At 39.4% G+C, this 13857-nt stretch overlaps 1 long non-coding RNA gene and 1 pseudogene across 1 annotated transcript in view; one reads left to right on the forward strand and one right to left on the reverse strand.

Annotated features, from left to right (window-relative positions):
• Positions 1 to 13857, forward strand: part of LOC118883501 — a 302384-nt gene that overhangs the window by 178426 nt on the left and 110101 nt on the right. The gene's annotated exons all lie outside the window — the stretch shown is intronic.
• On the reverse strand, positions 10254 to 10528 carry LOC118883500 (annotated as a pseudogene).

The following is a 13857-nucleotide window of genomic DNA, read 5'->3' on the forward strand; positions in this document are numbered from 1 at the left end:
ATTGACACGTGTCTGCATTGTGTCGAAACAACCAACAAGGTGACTCAAAGCATATTTAAACACTAAGCTAGCTTGCAGGGGTAATTATAGATGAGTCAATTGCTTGACCTGGAGTTACTCTTATTTCAACCAGCAGAAAGGTAGTAATTCTAGTAGTAATAATGCCATAGTAATTGTACATTATCCATGTAGTAGAAGTGCCATAGGTATGTGTTGGGAAACAGTAGGTTCTCACTGAAAATACGGAGCAAAGCATGAGGAGAAATGAGGGGTCTAAGATAGAGCCTGCACTGTTGAAGTTATAAGTTACAAGCATTCAAAGTAATGATTGATTTGATTTGCTTTTAAAGTAAAGGGAACATGGGACCCTCACAAAGGAAATGTAAACTTATAATTATCAAAAGATCACAGCAATCAAGATTAGCAAATGACAGAACCAATGAAAATAATAAGAAAACTAGGAATCTTATTTTACCAGTATGTAAGATAATGCAAAATTTCTCAAATCTTCATTGAGATTTAATATCTTACATCATTTAATTTATAAACTATAAAGCATTTCACATTATGTTTCTAGGTTCTTTTCTTCCCTTAGTTCTCTTAGTTATAGGTTTTCAGAGCTAGAGATGTCCTGAGAGATCGTTTGACTAAAAAATGAAACAAAACACTCCATTTGAAGATGAGGAAGCAAAAGTTGGAAAGGTCTTAGTAACTTACCCTCAGCTGATTAGCAGAGCCCCGGACGGAACTCGGACAACCCAAGTCCAAGTACAGTTTTTGTTTTTGTTTCTCCTTATCCTGCCGTGAATCTCGTAGCTAGTCTTTTTTCCACTTTCTGCAAGTTCCTCCACGTAAATATGGGAACTCTTCTTCAGCTGGCTGACCTTCCTACTTGGAATCCTATGCTAACAAACTGTAAATGCAACACTTGACATTTTATCATCAATTTAAAGTAATTTTCAGTATCATCTAATCAATTGACAAGGGTCTTTGCATAATGTTGTAGGATTACAGATGCAATTAAATAGTATTCACAAGTCCTTATTACCTATCTACTTATTTCAGCAAACTCTATAATTGGCACATTTGTTTGTGCCGTAAATCAAGTAAATCAAACTCTACTGATAAAATTCCTTGAGTATCAAACAGAAAACGATTTGCTCTCCACTCATTCTGGAAATAAGAAATAACACCTAATGCAGGTGGTACATTCCTAAGGCAAGACGAATGATCTGTTAAGACACCGTGCCACGTGATGAAATAAAGCTTCCTTCAAACCAAACAGTTTCACAAAGAGCCAGCAGATGCATATTTTCTGCTGGGATTATGGAACCATCTGGTCTTGGAATTTCTAGCCACATACTTCACATTCAGCTCTGTCTTTAAAACATCAAGTAATTTTAAATACAGTATATTTTATGTACAAATGTAAAAATATTTATGTTTACTCATGACTTTAGTTCAAATAAATTGTTCTTATGTTTATAAGCTAATGAAAGTTTAATTTCTTCCATAAGAGACTAATCTTATTACCATAATACTTCATGATGCTATGGCTGTTTCATGTTTAACTTACAAAAAGCCTTCAAAGTATTGCTAAAGAAGTAAGATTTTAGCAATTCTTATAAAGATTTTAATGAACCAATTTAATTGCAAGAGTGTTCTCAGGTTTGTCTTTGAAAGTTGTCACTATTTTTTAAAAAAATTATCTATTTATTTATGGCTGCGTTGGGTCTTCGTTGCTGCGCGTGGGCTTTCTCTAGTTGCGGCGAGTGGTGGCTTCTCTTGTTGCAGAGCACGGGCTCTAGGTGTGCAGGCTTCAGTAGTTGTGGCTTGTGGGCTCAGTAGTTGTGGCTCGTGGACTCTAGAGCGCAGGCTCAGTAGTTGTGGCACACGGGCTTAGTTGCTCCGCGGCATGTGGGATCTTCCCGGCCCAGGGCTCGAACCTGTGACTCCTGCATTGGCAGGCGGATTCTTAACCACTGTGCCACCAGGGAAGTCCTGTTGCTGCTTTTAATACAACACTGTAAGGACACCTCCTGCTCTCCTTGGATCTGCTAGTACAGAATATCTTATATGAAAAGCTTGTTGGAATCAAGGTGAGAACAAACCTCATAGCAGGAGAAAGGGCACTAAACAGCCCTGAAATGGTGCAAAACATGGTGTGTTCAAAAGGTGATACAGTTAATGAATCAGACTCTGTTGATAATACCCACTTTACAAAGAACATAAAACATTTGCTTGAAAATAGCCTCTTATAAGTTCTGAGGATATTAAGTTATCTTCCAAATACAACATTATAATCTATGACATCCCAGGGGGACAGCATCTTCCTATATCAGACCTAGGTTATTAATAAGCAAGGTTTCATTAAGTTGTTTAAATTAAGAAATGGTCTCTTAATCCCCCAAATTTGTTTTTCCATCAGACATTTCCCATTTAATATTATTTAGTATTTAGAATTATTAATATTAAGTATTAATATTGAAAATTAGTGAGATTTCATTTCAAACAGTCTCCCATGAAATATAAAGGTACTTACCTGTAAAACCAGGATGTATGCCCTGCAAATCCCAAGGAGAATAACATGAACAATGTTGAAACTGAAGGTTTTTGGTTCATCAATGAACCAAAAGTGAAATTAAAGAAAGCTAATACGACCCAGATAGAGCTGAAGTTTCAATGCGTTAAGGGAATTGTTAAAAGTAGAAAATTCATAGATGTGTCCGGAGCAAATTTCAACTCTACACCATTGCAAGAGACATACATAAGCTAAATATTGAGGATGCTCAAATATAAAAGTATAGGTAAAAGTAAGTCCGGCTTCCAAAGAGATAGAAACAGGAGTGGCAATAGCAACTTTAAAGAAGGCTGAGTTTAAGGAAGAAGGGCATTAACTGAGACAGGATAGTCTACTTTCATTTAGTAATCTATACGTGCTATAATTAGAAACTCTTGCCTTTGAAATAGCTTAGCATCTATTCAGCTCTCTTTAACCGAAGTGTATTTGAGCACCATTAATGAGATCAATTTATGAGAGATGTATCCACCTTTGTACCCTGGAAACTAAAATTCATTTTACCTTCAAATATTCCTGGAGACTTTTCAAAAGTTGGTTATATGCTATATCACAAGGAAAACTAAAATTCTCAAGAACAAACTTCACATGCGCAATACTCTTCAATTCAACTAATCTAAAATTAAATGATTCAATTGAAAATAAAATTCTTATTTAGAAATTTTAAATCATTTGAGCAAATAAATATTTTGTCAAGAAGGTTAACGAAAGTTAAGTGGAATAGTTAAAAAATAGTAATGATAACATTATGTATCAAAATATGTATCAGAATTTAAAATTTATGAATTGAAGACATTCGCAGCAATTATCTTCCTTGAGACTCTGAGGATTATGAATGCTTTTTAGTTGTTTTCTTTTTTGTACCTTATTTTCTGAGGTTGATACAAAGAGCTTTTATTAATTTTTTTAATACTCCCTCCAAAATTGGTAATAATGACTTTATAATTTTTAAAGAGCTATAATTACAGGAAAAGGATAGAATTTGTGGTGTGTTACATATTGACCGTACAGTATTTTTTTATTGTGAGAAAAGTCCTCTTGACTCATGTAAAGAAGTCGAGGGCTTCCCTGGTGGCGCAGTGGTTGAGAATCTGCCTGCCAGTGCAGGGGACACGGGTTCGAGCCCTGGTCTGGGAAGATCCCACGTGCCGCGGAGCGGCTGGGCCCGTGAGCCACAGCTACTGAGCCTGCGCGTCTGGAGCCTGTGCTCCGCAACAAGAGAGGCCGCGATAGTGAGAGGCCCGCGCACCGCGATGAAGAGTGGCCCCCGCTCGCCGCAATTAGAGAAAGCCCTCGCACAGAAACGAAGACCCAACACAGCCAAAAATAAATAAATTAATAAATTAATAAAAAAAAAAGAAATGGTAAAAACAGCAATATGAGTGACGTCAAAAAAAAAAAAAAAAAAAAAAAAGTCGAGTGCGGTGCACAGGGTGAATGCGTGTTGGGGCAGAGACGGGCCCTCAGGTCGCCCCAGCGAGTCACACACTTCTGCGTTCCCGCCCTCAGTGTAGACAGAACCCGGTCCTGCTTCTAACCGATAGAATATGGCAAAGGGGATGGCAAGTCGCCCCTATGATTGCGTGACATCACATAAAGCTCCATCTAACCAGAGTGAGAGGACTTCCCCCGCTGGTCTTGAGGAAGCAAACAGCCATGTTGTGGGCTGTCAGTGCAGAGGGCCACGTGGTGGGGAACGCCGGTGGCCTCTGGGCCCTGCAGGTGGCCCTCGGTCATATATTCGGGGCAGATGAGTTCCGCCCACAACCTGAATGAGCTCGGAAGCGATTCTTTCCCAGTAAGTCTCCAGGCGAGAATGCAGCCCAGCTGACTTCTTGGTTGCAGCCTGACGAGACTCAGAGCAGAGGACCCAGCTAACCGGTGCCTGATTCTGACCCATGAAACTGAGAGACCATCCATGTGCTAGTTTCCTAGGGCTGCCATAACAACGTCCTACGGGCCGGGTGGCTTAGACAGAAGACAGTCCTTATCTCATTGTCCTGGAGGCCAGAAGTTGGAGATCAAGGTGCTGCAGGGTTGGTGCCGACTGAGGCTGTCAGGGAGACTGTCCCCTGCTCTCGCCCAGCTCCTGGGGTTGCTGGCACCGTTGGCATCCTCAGCTTGTCCTGAATCACCCCAGTCTCTGCTTTGTTCTTTACATGATGTTCTACGCCTGTGCCTCTGAGTCCAAGGTCCCTCTTTATAAGGACACCAGCTGCAGTGGATTAGGAACCCCTCACCCCAGTGCCTCCTCTTCTTAATTAATTACATCTGCAATGACCCTATTTCCAAATAAGGTTACATCCTGAGGTCCTGGGGTTAGGACTTCAGCATATGAATTTAGGGGGACACAATTCCATCCATGAGGATGCATTTGTATTCTTTTAAGCCACTTTGTTTGTGGTAACTTGTTACACTGCAGTAGATAACTAACACAATTGTAAAGTAAAAAGAAAATGAAATGCCAGTAAGAGTGTGAAGAAATATCAATGGTTTCCTGCTGTGAACCCTTCAGTTCAAAACAATCATGGAGGAAGTTCAGTATGTCTCACTAGTTCAGATGAAACATCGTCTAAAGATATGAAATGTTTATATACTTCATTCCTTCATAGGAAGTAGGAATTACATTTTGCTATTATAGCATATGTACACAACATAAAGCCACAGCATTAGATAATCTTGTTCTCAAACACCCCCCAAAATTGTCATTTTTAGTTTTTCTTTAAATTGTTATTTGTACTTTTTTCCATTCAAACAAATGAGAGGTGCTAAAATGTAAGAAACAAGTGTTGAAGATAAAATCAGAAAGTGTCGTATATTTTTGTCAATTTTTAAAGCCTGTCATTATTGGTATATTTTTAATATGTGGAATGCAGTGTTGGGACACTGCATAGTTGCAGAGTTTTGATCAATTCATGGAAAAATGTGTGAGCTACTGAAGCTCAGCCTTCCCACCGTGAACTTGTATCCCCATGAAGGAATGTCAATCCCCTCCAACAATCGGAGCGTCCAGACATATTCCTAAAGCAACCCGCTGTTTTCAGAATCTTCTGATTTCATTAAATTAATCATTAATGTCCATAAACTTTGTCCTGAAATATCTACTTACATATGTCCATCTCTGGGCCAGACCGGATGTGGTCTGAGTTTTGATGTGACTCTTTGGGACACGGTTGAAACCTACACACACACTGAACTAAACTTTCCTTTTTTCAGCACTCACCATCAAGCCCGATTTAATTTGGTTTCTACTGGTTTAATTTTAAACAGCAAATTGCTGAACTTTAAAAAGCTCTGCAAAATTTTCTGTGCTATTTTTCACTATAAAGAAATGTGAATTTTAAAGAAAATCCTAAAATGCATACACCCAATTGTTTTGGGGAAAAATGTTTTTTAAACTCACTTGGAATTACCTCGCAAAAGAGTTTGCAAACATAATCTCTTAAGTTCTAATTCATTCAACAGCCTTGTTTGAATGGCAGTTGTGGGTTACGAACAAGAATATATTTATAACTGTGGCATTATGCAAAAGTTATTTATGAACTAAGTAAGTCAGTTATCTTGTTCTCTAAAGTTTATTCCAAAACTAAGAGCCACATTTGAGCTTACTCTGTGTAGGGCATTCTTGCAAAGTGCTTTACTTGCATTAACTCCTTTAATAATCTCAACAGCTCCATGAAATAGATTATATTATCCTCCTCATTTACAAATGAGAGGACAGAGTCAAAAGAGTTTAAATGGCTTCTCCAATGTAATATATTTTAAATGTGGAAGACAGGATACAAACCCAGACAGTCTGATTCCTGACATCATAGTCTTAAACTCAGAAGATAACAAAGAACTGGTTATTTAAAAATAATTATTTGGCCTCTTTGATTTCATTCATTCATTCATTTAAATATTTATTGAGTGTGTAGGGGAAAATCTTTTTCTTTCTTTTCTTCTAGGTTCTTTGGCTGGCCTGTAAATTAACGTAAGACAGGTTAACAGGAACAAATTTAATTTTGTATGTATGGGAGCCTCAAAGATATGGGGCTCAAAAAAGTGACCAAAGCAGGCAGCTTTTATACTTAGACAAAGAAACAGTAAATCTGTGAAGAATTGGCAAAACAGAGGGGTTTGGGCTTGGGGAGCAAATTCATAAAGAATTCTCAGGGTCTGTTTGTACAGCCTCTGGGCCCTGAGTTCCCTGCCTCTGGTGATAAGGTTGCCTTGAACCCTCCTGGTACAGAGAGAGCATCTTCACATGAGAGATTTATCTCCTGCTTTCAGGGGGACGAAGGAGAGTCAGAGTGTCCTTCTTGCACTGGCTGTTTCTCAAGTAGCTTTAATTCAAAATAATCAATATGCCAAAGGGCATATTTGGGGGCGGCCTGCCCTGAACCCCATCAAGTGTGTGTCGTGCAGACGCTGTGTGATGTGGTGAGGATACACTTAGGTAGATCAGAGCCCTCCTCTTCCGTACCTTCTTGGCCCACAGCGGGTGGTGGGGCAGGTGTGAGTAGAAGGTGCTGAGGAGGTGTGATGAACTTCCACCTGGCCCAGCCTTGGCGGTTCAGGAAAGGCTCCCTAGAGAAGGTGACCTGACACCCGTGGCACTTGTAGTCAGGTGAGATCAAATGAAGCTGGAGTTGGATCATGGCTGTGAATGGTGCATCTGACAGAAGTGAAGATGGAAAGGTAAACAGGTGTGTACGGGGAGGACTTTGACCCAGGAAGGCGCTAGGGCTCCATCCACAGAGCGACGGCTGGGGGTCAGCGAGGCTGCGCCGGGGGGATGGGGGGCGGTACCCAGGCTCGCGCACGGCATCCTCTTCCCAAAGATGAGCCCGGTGCTGTGTCTCCATCCACACCTCCTACTGGTGTCTTGAAACACTCTGTCTGCTGTGTCTCGTGCCCCTCACGTCATACGTAGACCTGATATTTGACAACACTTTTGAGGCAATCTGAATTCAATTCATCTCTTTTTTATCTCCCACTCTAGACCTATTCATTCATTCATCCATTCATTCATTCATTCAGTTAACAGTACCATTATTCCCACATTGCACAAACCAGAGATCTAGGCGTTAATCTTGTTATTTCTATTATTCGCATTCTGTGCTGTGGTGTAGTGGTTAAGAGGTTGGACTTTTGAGTCAGTCTGACTGGATTCAAATCCTGGCTCTTCTATTAAAAAGCTGTACTACTTTGGAGAAGGTAATGTAACCCCTCTGTGCTTTAGTTTTCTCAAGTTAACAATAGGGTAAATAATGTGCAACATGGTGTATTGTAAAGTTTCAAACTGAAGTTTCATATTAAGCCTAAGAACAGAGTTTGAACACTTGTGCGGTTGTGTGTGTATGTGTATATATATACATGCACACATACAGATGTATACATATGTATATATATATATGAGATATATATGCATGTATATATGACCAAAGCATCTACCAAATTAACATACTGTTTAAATTCAGATGTTGTGTATGTAAAAGCCAAACAGTCAGCAATCAAGGATGCTTTGCCTCTTCAGTAATAATTAGGGATAAATGCCACGGTGAATTGAAAAAGTAGACGTCAGGAATAAAACATTTCAGCTGTCACATTAAGTGAGCTGGTCCTACAGGGTTGCTAGCCTGAGTTCCCCGCCGCAGAAGGACCCCCAGCGCTCATTCTGTGACAGGACAGCGCCGGGCGCTGTGCAGGGTGCTTCCCCGTGTGCCTGTCACCTGACAGAGGCCACTCTTTGCTGTGGCTTTTGTGTAAATGACCTTCATATTCCATTGGTGCTTTGAAATAAATTCTCAAGTTCTATCTTTCTAAAAAATACGCGAGAGAAAATAGATAATGAGAGATGGCCGGCAGCACCTTTTCTCTGTATTTTTTTCCTTTTTATATGAGGATTAGAAGGGGGTTTATTTGGCTTCACTGGAAATGCTGTGTTTACCCACTGGCCAACTCTTCAAAATCAGGAACCACGCCTCATTCATTTTTATTTCCCCTGCGGTGCTTAGTCTAATACCTCAACTTAGAAAGTTCTACATAAACATTTATTGACAAAAATTATATACTGTTCAGAAACAGAAAAACTGAGTTTCATTACATGATTGAAACTTATTTTTTAGCTGTATTCTTTTGGTTTTCATTTCTGTTTCTTTTTTCCCTCACCCAGACCTGCAAATATTTATGGTTTATTGATTGTTGATAAGACAGTAGGTTGAGGTAACAGTGTAAAAGTAGGTACCTGTAGATCTGTTAGTATATATACATATATATGTATGTCGTTATTTTTCAAATTCTTTTTTTTTTCTAACAAAAAATATTTTAATGTAGGAATCAACATGTGAACATTGTATTTAGGTGGTAAAGTTCAGGTTACAAATATAATATAAATATCAAATAATATCATACTTTTGGTTTAATGGAGAACAGCTCTGACAGTCATGCTTACCACGTTGGTTAAGTAATGAGAGAAGTGGGTTGAGGTGTCATAGAGGTATGCAAAAATTTAACAGTTCAAATAATCCTGAGCCCTTCTGAGAAAATATAGATGGCAAATATGTGGCAAATATTTCTGTAATATGGTGGTTTCAATCCATTAGTGAGCGTTCTGTTCATGCATTTAAAGTAACGGCAGATGTTTCTGAGCACTGAAAATTAGACTCAAAGTAAGTCTTTGCTCAACAGGTTAATTATACTATGAATCCCTTATATTTAAAAATATAGTTTATGGAATCCCCCCCCCCCAAAAATGGTTCTGAAGAACCTAGGGGCAGGACAGGAATAAAGACGCAGACGTAGAGAATGGACTTGAGGACACTGGGAGGGGGAAGGGCAAGCTGGGACGAAGTGAGAGAGTGGCATGAACTTATATACACTACCAAATGTAAAATAGATAGCTAGTGGGAAGCAGCCGTATAGCACAGGGAGATCAGCTCGGTACTTTGTGACCACCTAGAGGGGTGGGATAGGGAGGGCGGGAGGGAGAGGCAAGAGGGAGGAGATATGGGGATATATGTCCATGTGTAGCTGATTCACTTTGTTATAAAGCAGAAACTAGCACACCATCGTAAAGCAATTACACTCCAATAAAGATGTTAAAAAAAACAACAAAAAAACCCAAAAATATATAGTTTAAATTTGTAAAGTTTAAGGTAAAGCATACTTGTTTTCAGTTATTTTTAGATATAACTGAGACTACACTACTGTATATAATCAGCTATATTGCTGTGCACAGTTAATTCCAGTTACCGTATTTTATATTTGCTGGTCATCAACAGCACAAAATTTATGCTCCAAAAGAAATGTATCAATCCAGCAAAATGGTTACATTTAATTTTCTTTTAAAGACAGATTAACTAAATTTAAGGAAGAATTGGCTTTTCTTGATATCTCATTTTCAAATTACTGATGCAAACTTACCAGAGAGTAATTATTTATTTTGCCTAACATCAAACAATCTGCAAAAAGCTTCCAAGATAGAGGCATTCCTTGTTCCATTTCCAAAAATAAATGAAGGCTTTCTCACTGAAAGCATTTACATTCTTAGCTCTCTAAATAAACATTAAAAAACAAAGTACAAAAAATGATCTCTTGGCTTCTGAATAGCCCACTTAGTTACATAAAGTATTTTCTGTCCCAACACTTTCTCAAATTCAAAAGATATTTACTTCCTAAGAGCAAGACAGTCTTCATTTCAAACCATTCAGTCCGTTTCCATGGCAACACTGCGGGATTCCTTGGCCACCATAAGTCGCATTAGTTGACTGTGGAATTTCTCAATCTTCTTTACATCTTGAGCTTGGTCAGTTCTCTACACCAACCAAACTAAATCATCTGTTACTTTAATACACAAACTCCCATCAGAATGCCTATATTTGAGAACCACACGTGCCTTCATAGGGTCTGCGAGGCAGAGTTTCTCTGCTGCGCGACTGAACTCCCCCGGGTCTGGTACTGCGGCATCGTGGGCCCGCGGCAGAAGAGCAGAGTCAGATTCTTTAGGAAAACATGAAACTCAGCTTATTGTTTGCAAGAAAGGGAATCATGTTTATCAAGTTAAGTTGTTTTTTTGTTTTTTGTTTTTTTTTTGGCCGTGCTGTGCAGCATGAGGGATCTTAGTTCCCTGAACAGGCTTTGAACCCGGGCCCGCGGCAGTGAAAGCACCAGGTCCTAACCACTGGACCGCCAGGGAATTCCCAAGTTAAGTTGATTTTAATTCATGTATAAGGTATTGCAAGAAAGGCTTAATTTGTGACCAACATGGAATATTTTTGAAGTCTTAGAAAATTGAGAAATGTCCATCTTACTCCTTTGAAATCTCTCAGGACTTCTCTTGTGACACCTAGATGCTTATAGTTACTTCTCTACAAAGTGTCTCCTCACCATCTACTTGGAAGCTTCTGAAAACAGGAGCAGTGGCTTGTGCCTGGATGTATCCGTTTCACTGAGTAAACACTCAACAGATTCCGGAGTAATTAAATTCCCCAAAGGATGTTGCAGTCCCAGCCCCCCAGCTGAGGCAGACAGAAGGCACACTCTGTAGGAACTTTGTCCTTCACATCCTGGAGGCTTCCTTTCCATACACTATTCATGAGTTAAAAGCCATTTGATTTAATCAATATCATTACTTTTTCTTACAAACTCTATGCTAAGTTTCATGTTTTCAATAAGAATTTGAAATATAGCAGCATCCATAATGCCCATCCTTTTCCCCCAATAATCTCCCTAACTGGTATCCATGTCTGTCTTCTCTCCTTCCACCTTGTCTAAAACACACATCCGATCAGGTGTCACATGACCCTCGGCTCTCCATGGGCGGAGAGCAGTCTGTGTAGTGGTGAGGGGCTCCAGAAATTTTTAAAATCCTGGTTTGCATCTCAGCTGTGTCAGTTAATAGCAATATAATATGGACATGCTGACAACTTTCTAAGCTGCAGTATCTCATCTGGAAACAGGGCTATGTGAAGTGTCTCAGCCCTGGAAGGTGGATCTAGGGACACAGCCAGGTCCCCAGCACTTAGACTACAGCCTGGGGTAGAGCAGACACCATGACGTGGTCCCCAAAGTGGATGGAGAGCTTTAGTCCCCTTCATGTAGCTTCCCTGACGCCCCCTTCCGACCCCAGGCAGAGGTCATTGCCTCCTTCTTTGTCCTCCTGGGACAAATACTTCACCCCCTGCTTGCTTGCCAACCCGTCTTTTCTGGGAGAACGCGAGCCGCCTGCTGGAAGCGCCCGCATATCTGTCTCAGCAGAACTCCTGGCATGTGGCAGCGCCCAGCGCATCCTTGTTGGGTGGGAGCCCCTCTTGCACGTTCGGTCGTGCCTGCATCAGCCGCTCCCCACCTTCCTGCACTCAGTGCTTTTAGTCTTGGTTATACCTTTATACGATTATCCAGACTTCTTTGTGCTTAAATCCTCTTTGATGAGACACCGCGGATTTACAGGAGAGAGCGCTAAGAAAACAAAAGTGTCATATTATTGTACTTAAAATTACCTGTTTTTATTGATATTATCCATATCAATACTTGTAAACTGGAATCGATTTTCACCCAGTGCCATAGTAAAAGCTGTGATTCATGGTGCCTGTAATTCACAGTGTCTTAAGGGACTGAGTTTATCTAGTGGCTAAGAGGCTGGCCTTGGTAACTTTGGCTCTTTTTCAGTGCTCCCCTTTTCTAAATGCCCTCTCTGATGTCAGCTCTGTAACATGTCCCTGATTCACAAATTGTTTTACAAGCTCATAGGACGTGGTGTTTCTGGTAAGCCATTCTTTACTAAGCAATAGATGACAGATATCAAGCAGAGCAAAGCAGAGCCATTTTGAAAGTTACAATGGCTTCTTCACAAGGAACACCTTTTAACAAAATTTGGACAAAAACTGAAAACTTGAGGCACAGATAACATGTCAACTAAATCAAATCTATATAAATTTTTTTTAAACAATACATCATAATCGTAGATGGATGGAACTTTCATTTCAATTTCCCTCTGTCTCTTGAGAACGTCAGTTAAGCTCTAAGAAACATATCTTAAACTCAACCCAAGACTTTATTTCCTTTTATTATCAACAATACTGAGCTATTTTGCATGTGGTACAAGATTAGATTTTTGTTAGTCGTGGTGTCCTTAATTTAGTTCTTGCCATGAATTTATAATAGAGCAGGCGTCTTTCCCACCTGGTGCTACATAACATGTAATATTTAATTTGTCATCGCTCTTTCACTGTGTGAAGTGAAATGAACAATTCATTGAGATCTGAATGATATGTCAAATATGTATGTAATACTACATGACGTTCCCTTTATTCCACAATAAATACTTCGTTATCATTTTAAATAAACTATGTGAAGCAGGTGTGACTCTGGATTATCTTCTCACATGGCATTTAATTTTAATTTCTAATCCCAGTCATATATTTTTCTTTCTGTGATCACACAAAGCAGCAATCACAATGCCTTGTATGTTCCAAATGCCTAGGGAATATTAGTTGATTTTCTTTTTATCCTCATGCCACTTCCATTTTTCAGCATTTCATTTACTTCTTGTATAAACGGGCAGCAAGATAACTTGAATGTGGATGAAGATGGTAGGAATGCAAGGCCTCTGGCAAAAGCAAAATTTGCTCAGGATTTCAGCAATTTTGCAGCAGAAATTCAAAAAACTGTTAAAGCTCTCAAAGAGCAAGTTTGTTTTTTCCCTAAGTACCATGCCTTGTCATATAGATTGGAATAACTAAACTTTAAAGAAACCTGTCCAATAACTCTCCGGAGATACAGCACAATATCAGAATAATAATCACATATAGGGGATATTTCCTTGTAATAAGGAGTTGAATTAGTTCAAAAATCCTCATGTGCAAATGGCTTCACTAAAGAATTGTACTAAATGTTTCAGGAAAATTTAACACTAATTTCCCAGAAATAGCAGAGGAAAGAATGCTTCTTAATTCATTTTTGAAGGTAGTATTTACTCTGTTACCAAAACCAGACAAAGACAGCACAAAGAAAGAAAACCACTAACCAATATTCCTCATGAAAATGGATGCAAAAACCCTTAACATAATATTAACAAATAGCATATAGCAATATATCAAAAGAATAATATAGCGTAATTAAGAGGGTTTAGCCCAGGAATTCAAGGCTTGTTTAACATTCAAAAATCATCAATGTAATCCACTGTATTAACAGGTTAAAGGGTGAACGGTCAAACGCTTTCACCCAAATATTGCAAACAAAGTAAGTATGTCCATTTTCACCAGTCTTATTAAACGTGGTGCTGGAAGTTCTTGCCA

This window comes from Balaenoptera musculus, chromosome 17 (genome assembly GCF_009873245.2).
Source record: "Balaenoptera musculus isolate JJ_BM4_2016_0621 chromosome 17, mBalMus1.pri.v3, whole genome shotgun sequence".
NCBI lineage: Eukaryota > Metazoa > Chordata > Mammalia > Artiodactyla > Balaenopteridae > Balaenoptera > Balaenoptera musculus.